The sequence below is a fragment of the Raphanus sativus genome, unplaced genomic scaffold (assembly GCF_000801105.2).
Source record: "Raphanus sativus cultivar WK10039 unplaced genomic scaffold, ASM80110v3 Scaffold4565, whole genome shotgun sequence".
Classification (NCBI taxonomy): Eukaryota; Viridiplantae; Streptophyta; class Magnoliopsida; order Brassicales; family Brassicaceae; genus Raphanus; species Raphanus sativus.
Window position 1 is genome coordinate 1 of NW_026619867.1, and position 6,518 is coordinate 6,518.

The 6,518-nt window shown below is 46.7% G+C and overlaps 8 non-coding genes and 5 pseudogenes across 8 annotated transcripts; all 13 read left to right on the forward strand.

Annotated features, from left to right (window-relative positions):
- Positions 1 to 226: 226 nt before the first annotated feature.
- Positions 227 to 344, forward strand: LOC130507462 (5S ribosomal RNA; annotated as a pseudogene).
- Positions 345 to 707: 363 nt separating this feature from the next.
- Positions 708 to 825, forward strand: LOC130507458 (5S ribosomal RNA). The gene has a single exon (XR_008942330.1). It is a non-coding gene; the product is annotated as a 5S ribosomal RNA (ribosomal RNA).
- Positions 826 to 1,196: 371 nt separating this feature from the next.
- On the forward strand, positions 1,197 to 1,315 carry LOC130507468 (5S ribosomal RNA). Its single transcript, XR_008942335.1, has one exon. It is a non-coding gene; the product is annotated as a 5S ribosomal RNA (ribosomal RNA).
- A 370-nt stretch (positions 1,316 to 1,685) lies between these two features.
- LOC130507457 (5S ribosomal RNA) lies at positions 1,686 to 1,804 on the forward strand. The gene has a single exon (XR_008942329.1). It is a non-coding gene; the product is annotated as a 5S ribosomal RNA (ribosomal RNA).
- Positions 1,805 to 2,170: 366 nt separating this feature from the next.
- LOC130507460 (5S ribosomal RNA) lies at positions 2,171 to 2,288 on the forward strand. Its single transcript, XR_008942332.1, has one exon. It is a non-coding gene; the product is annotated as a 5S ribosomal RNA (ribosomal RNA).
- Positions 2,289 to 2,658: 370 nt separating this feature from the next.
- On the forward strand, positions 2,659 to 2,777 carry LOC130507459 (5S ribosomal RNA). Its single transcript, XR_008942331.1, has one exon. It is a non-coding gene; the product is annotated as a 5S ribosomal RNA (ribosomal RNA).
- A 370-nt stretch (positions 2,778 to 3,147) lies between these two features.
- LOC130507465 (5S ribosomal RNA) lies at positions 3,148 to 3,264 on the forward strand (annotated as a pseudogene).
- Positions 3,265 to 3,633: 369 nt separating this feature from the next.
- Positions 3,634 to 3,752, forward strand: LOC130507466 (5S ribosomal RNA). The gene has a single exon (XR_008942333.1). It is a non-coding gene; the product is annotated as a 5S ribosomal RNA (ribosomal RNA).
- A 372-nt stretch (positions 3,753 to 4,124) lies between these two features.
- On the forward strand, positions 4,125 to 4,243 carry LOC130507464 (5S ribosomal RNA; annotated as a pseudogene).
- Positions 4,244 to 4,611: 368 nt separating this feature from the next.
- LOC130507463 (5S ribosomal RNA) lies at positions 4,612 to 4,731 on the forward strand (annotated as a pseudogene).
- A 379-nt stretch (positions 4,732 to 5,110) lies between these two features.
- On the forward strand, positions 5,111 to 5,231 carry LOC130507461 (5S ribosomal RNA; annotated as a pseudogene).
- A 375-nt stretch (positions 5,232 to 5,606) lies between these two features.
- Positions 5,607 to 5,726, forward strand: LOC130507467 (5S ribosomal RNA). The gene has a single exon (XR_008942334.1). It is a non-coding gene; the product is annotated as a 5S ribosomal RNA (ribosomal RNA).
- Positions 5,727 to 6,088: 362 nt separating this feature from the next.
- Positions 6,089 to 6,207, forward strand: LOC130507469 (5S ribosomal RNA). The gene has a single exon (XR_008942336.1). It is a non-coding gene; the product is annotated as a 5S ribosomal RNA (ribosomal RNA).
- The last annotated feature ends 311 nt before the right edge of the window (positions 6,208 to 6,518 follow it).

Here is a 6,518-nt window from a genome sequence, read left to right on the forward strand (position 1 = left end):
CCAAATTCAGCCGTTTAGAGCCTCAAACAGGCTGCCGAATGTTACGGGCTGCGAACGAGATGCGATTTCGCTGTTTCCGGGTGCTTTTGCAGTTTACTACATCAATTCCATACATTTTTGATGCATGGAAATTTTTTTTAAAAAAAAAATTCAGCTGGGCTCCACGCAAACCTACTCGGGCTCTCCGAACGAAAAGGATATATGGAATCGCGAGTCATGTACTAACGGGTGCGATCATACCAGCCTAATGCACCGGATCCTATCAGAACGCCGCAGTTAAGCGTGCTTGGGCGAGACTAGTACTAGGATGAGTGACCTCTCGGGAAGTCCTCGTGTTGCACCCCTTTTATTTTTTTTCTTCAATTTGAAACGCGTCTCGTCTTTAAAACCCCATAAATTTTAACCGTAGGAATACGCCGCCCACAGCACCATTTCGGAAAGCCCCCAAAACCATCTAGGCCAGTGTATAGGCACGACGATTTTCGAGCCCAAATTCAGCCGTTTAGAGCCTCAAACAGGCTGCCGAATGTTACGGGCTGCGAACGAGATGCGATTCGCTGTTTCGGGTGCTTTTGCAGTTTACTACATCAATTTCCATACATTTTGATGCATGGAAATTAAAAAAAAAAAAATTCAGCTGGGCTCCACGCAAATCTACTCGGGCTCTCCGACGAAAAGGATATATGGAATCGCGAGTCATGTACTAACGGTGCGATCATACCAGCGCTAATGCACCGGATCCTATCAGAACTCCGCAGTTAAGCGTGCTTGGGCGGAGTAGTACTAGGATGAGTGACCTCTCGGGAAGTCCTCGTTTTGCACCCCTTTTATTTTTTTCTTCAATTTGAAAACGCTCTCGTCTTGAAAACCCATAAATTTAACCGTGAGGAATTACGCCGCCCACAGCACCATTTCGGGAAAGCCCCAAAACCATCTAGGCCAGTGTATAGGCACGACGATTTTTCGAGCCCAATTCAGCCCGTTTAGAGCCTCAACAGGCTGCCGAATGTTACGGGCTGCGAACGGAGATGCGATTCGCTGTTTCCGGGTGCTTTTGCAGTTTACTACATCAATTTCCATACATTTTGATGCATGGAAATTTTTTTTTAAAAAAAAAAAATTCAGCTGGGCTCCACGCAAACCTACTCGGGCTCTCCGACGAAAAGGATATATGGAATCGCGAGTCATGTACTAACGGGTGCGATCATACCAGCGCTAATGCACCGGATCCTATCAGAACGCCGCAGTTAAGCGTGCTTGGGCGAGACTAGTACTAGGATGAGTGACCTCTCGGGAAGTCCTCGTGTTGCACCCCTTTTATTTTTTTTTCTTCAAATTGAAACGCGTCTCGTCTTAAAACCCCATAAATTTTTAACCGTGAGGAATTACGCCGCCCACAGCACCAATTCGGAAAGCCCCCAAAACCATCTAGGCCAGTGTATAGCACGACGATTTTTCGAGCCCAAATTCAGCCGTTTAGAGCCTCAAACAGGCTGCCGAATGTTACGGGCTGCGAACGAGATGCGATTCGCTGTTTCGGGTGCTTTTGCAGTTTACTACATCAATTTCCATACATTTGATGCATGGAAATTAAAAAAAAAAAAAAAAAAAGCGCTGGGCTCCACGCAAATCTACTCGGGCTCTCCGACGAAAAGGATATATGGAATCGCGAGTCATGTACTAACGGGTGCGATCATACCAGCGCTAATGCACCGGATCCTATCAGAACTCCGCAGTTAAGCGTGCTTGGGCGAGAGTAGTACTAGGATGAGTGACCTCTCGGGAAGTCCTCGTTTTGCACCCCTTTTATTTTTTTCTTCAATTAAACGCGTCTCGTCTTGAAAACCCCATAAATTTTTAACCGTGAGGAATTACGCCGCCCACAGCACCATTTCGGAAAGCCCCCAAAAACCATCTAGGCCAGTGTATAGGCACGACGATTTTTCGAGCCCAAATTCAGCCGTTTAGAGCCTCAAACAGGCTGCCGAATGTTACGGGCTGCGAACGAGATGCGATTCGCTGTCCGGGTGCTTTGCAGTTTACTACATCAATTTCCATACATTTTGATGCATGGAAATTTTTTTAAAAAAAAAATTCAGCTGGGCTCCACGCAAACCTACTCGGGCTCTCCGACGAAAAGGATATATGGAATCGCGAGTCATGTACTAACGGGTGCGATCATACCAGCGCTAATGCACCGGATCCTATCAGAACGCCGCAGTTAAGCGTGCTTGGGCGAGACTAGTACTAGGATGAGTGACCTCTCGGGAAGTCCTCGTGTGCACCCCCTTTTATTTTTTTCTTCAATTTGAAACGCGTCTCGTCTTTAAAACCCCATAAATTTTTAACCGTGAGGAATTACGCCGCCCACAGCACCATTTCGGAAAGCCCCCAAAACCATCTAGGCCAGTGTATAGGCACGACGATTTTTCGAGCCCAAATTCAGCCGTTTAGAGCCTCAAACAGGCTGCCGAATGTTACGGGCTGCGAACGAGATGCGATTCGCTGTTCGGGTGCTTTTGCAGTTTACTACATCAATTTCCATACATTTTGATGCATGGAAATTAAAAAAAAAAAAAAAATTCAGCTGGGCTCCACGCAAATCTACTCGGGCTCTCCGACGAAAAGGATATATGGAATCGCGAGTCATGTACTAACGGGTGCGATCATACCAGCGCTAATGCACCGGATCCTATCAGAACTCCGCAGTAAGCGTGCTTGGGCGAGAGTAGTACTAGGATGAGTGACCTCTTCGGGAAGTCCTCGTGTTGCACCCCTTTATTTTTTTTCTTCAATTTGAAACGCGTCTCGTCTTGAAAACCCCATAAATTTTAACCGGGAGGAATTACGCCGCGCCACAGCACCATTTCGGAAAGCCCCCAAAACATCTAGGCCAGTGTATAGGCACGACGATTTTTCGAGCCCAATTCAGCCGTTTAGAGCCTCAAACAGGCTGCCGAATGTTACGGGCTGCGAACGAGATGCGATTCGCTGTTTCCGGGTGCTTTTGCAGTTTACTACATCAATTTCCATACATTTTGATGCATGGAAATTTTTTTTTAAAAAAAAAATTCAGCTGGGCTCCACGCAAACCTACTCGGGCTCTCCGACGAAAAGGATATATGGAATCGCGAGTCATGTACTAACGGGTGCGATCATACCGCGCTAATGCACGGATCCTATCAGAACGCCGCAGTTAAGCGTGCTTGGGCGAGACTAGTACTAGGATGAGTGACCTCTCGGGAAGTCCTCGTGTTGCACCCCTTTTATTTTTTTTCTTCAATTTGAAACGCGTCTCGTCTTAAAACCCCATAAATTTTAAACCGTGAGGAATTACGCCGCCCACAGCACCATTTCGGAAAGCCCCAAAACCATCTAGGCCAGTGTATAGGCACGACGATTTTTCGAGCCCAATTCAGCCGTTTAGAGCCTCAAACAGGCTGCCGAATGTTACGGGCTGCGAACGAGATGCGATTCGCTGTTTCGGGTGCTTTTGCAGTTTACTACATCAATTTCCATACATTTTGATGCATGGAAATTTAAAAAAAAATAAAAATTCAGCTGGGCTCCACGCAAATCTACTCGGGCCTCTCCGACGAAAAGGATATATGGAATCGCGAGTCATGTACTAACGGGTGCGATCATACCAGCGCTAATGCACCGGATCCTATCAGAACTCCGCAGTTAAGCGTGCTTGGGCGAGAGTAGTACTAGGATGAGTGACCTCTCGGGAAGTCCTCGTTTTGCACCCCTTTTATTTTTTTTTCTTCAATTTGAAACGCGTCTCGTCTTGAAACCCCATAAATTTTTTAACCGTGAGGAATTACGCCGCCCACAGCACCATTTCGGAAAGCCCCCCAAAACCATCTAGGCCAGTGTAATGGCACGACGATTTTTCGAGCCCAAATCAGCCGTTTAGAGCCTCAAACAGGCTGCCGAATGTTACGGGCTGCGAACGAGATGCGATTCGCTGTCCGGGTGCTTTTGCAGTTTACTACATCAATTTCCATACATTTGATGCATGGAAATTTTTTTTTAAAAAAAAAAATTCAGCTGGGCTCCACGCAAACCTACTCGGGCTCTCCGACGAAAAGGATATATGGAATCGCGAGTCATGTACTAACGGGTGCGATCATACCAGCGCTAATGCACCGGATCCTATCAGAACGCCGCAGTTAAGCGGCTTGGGCGAGACTAGTACTAGGATGAGTGACCTCTCGGGAAGTCCTCGTGTTTGCACCCTTTTATTTTTTTTCTTCAATTTGAAACGCGTCTCGTCTTTAAAACCCCATAAATTTTTAACCGTGAGGAATTACGCCGCCCACAGCACCATTCGGAAAGCCCCCAAAACCATCTAGGCCAGTGTATAGGCACGACGATTTTTCGAGCCCAAATTCAGCCGTTTAGAGCCTCAAACAGGCTGCCGAATGTTACGGGCTGCGAACGAGATGCGATTCGCTGTTTCGGGTGCTTTTGCAGTTTACTACATCAATTTCCATACATTTTGCATGTGGAAATTTAAAAAAAAAAAAAATTCAGCTGGGCTCCACGCAAATCTACTCGGGCTCTCCGACGAAAAGGGTTATATGGAATCGCGAGTCATGTACTAACGGGTGCGATCATACCAGCGCTAATGCACCGGATCCTATCAGAACTCCGCAGTTAAGCGTGCTTGGGCGAGAGTAGTACTAGGATGAGTGACCTCCTCGGGAAGTCCTCGTTTTGACCCCTTTATTTTTTTTCTTCAATTTGAAACGCGTCTCGTCGTTGAAAACCCCATAAATTTTTAACCGTGAGGAATTATGCGCCGCCCACGCACCATTTTCGGAAAGCCCCCAAAACCATCTAGGCCAGTGTATAGGCACGACGATTTTCGAGCCCAAATTCAGCCGTTTAGAGCCTCAAACAGGCTGCCGAATGTTACGGGCTGCGAACGAGATGCGATTCGCTGTTTCCGGGTGCTTTTGCAGTTTACTACAACATCTCTAGATTTTCAATTTTGATGCATGGAAATTTTTAAAAAAAAAAAAAATCAGCTGGGCTCCCACGCAAACCTACTCGGGCTCTCCGACGAAAAGGATATATATGGAATCGCGAGTCATGTACTAACGGGTGCGATCATACCAGCGGCTAATGCACCGGATCCTAATCAGAACGCCGCAGTTAAGCGTGCTTGGGCGAGAGTAGTACTAGGATGAGTGACCTCCCGGGAAGTCCTCGTGTTGCACCCCTTTTATTTTTTCTTCAATTTGAAACGCGTCTCGTCTTGAAAAACCCCATAAAAATTTTAACCGTGAGGAATTAACGCGCCGCCCACAGGCACCATTTCGGAAAGCCCCCAAAACCATCTAGGTCAGTGTATAGGCACGACGATTTTTCGAGCCCAAATTCAGCCGTTTAGAGCCTCAAACAGGCTGCCGAATGTTACGGGCTGCGAACGAGATGCGATTCGCTGTTTCGGGTGCTTTTGCAGTTACTACATCAATTTCCATACATTTTGATGCATGGAAATTTAAAAAAAAAAAAAAAATTCAGCTGGGCTCCACGCAAATCTACTCGGGCTCTCCGACGAAAAGGATATATGGAATCGCGAGTCATGTACTAACGGGTGCGATCATACCAGCGCTAATGCAACCGGATCCTATCAGAACTCCGCAGTTAAGCGTGCTTGGGCGAGAGTAGTACTAGGATGAGTGACCTCTCGGGAAGTCCTCGTGTTGCACCCCTTTATTTTTTTTTTCAATTTGAAACGCGTCTCGTCTTGAAAACCCCATAAATTTTTAACCGTGAGGAATTACGCGCGCACAGCACCATTTCGAAAGCCACCAAAACCATCTAGGCCAGTGTAAGGCACGACGATTTTTCGAGCCCAAATTCAGCCGTTTAGAGCCTCAAACAGGCTGCCGAATGTTACGGGCTGCGAACGAGATGCGATTCGCTGTTTCCGGGTGCTTTGCAGTTTACTACATCAATTTCCATACATTTTGATGCATGGAAATTTTTTAAAAAAAAAAATCAGCTGGGCTCCACGCAAACCTACTCGGGCTCTCGACGAAAAGATATATGGAATCGCGAGTCATGTACTAACGGGTGCGATCATACCAGCGCTAATGCACCGGATCCTATCAGAACGCCGCAGTTAAGCGTGCTTGGGCGAGACTAGTACTAGGATGAGTGACCTCTCGGGAAGTCCTCGTGTTGCACCTTTTATAACTTTTTTTCTTCAATTTGAAACGCGTCTCGTCTTGAAAACCCATAATTTTTAACCGTGAGGAATTACGCCGCCCACAGCACCATTTCGGAAGCCCCCAAAACCATCTAGGCCAGTGTATAGGCACGACGATTTTTCGAGCCCAAATTCAGCAGCGTTTAGAGCCTCAAACAGGCTGCCGAATGTTACGGGCTGCGAACGAGATGCGATTCGCTGTTTCGGGTGCTTTTGCAGTTTACTACATCAATTTCCATACATTTTGATGCATGGAAATTTAAAAAAAAAAAATTCAGCTGGGCTCCACGCA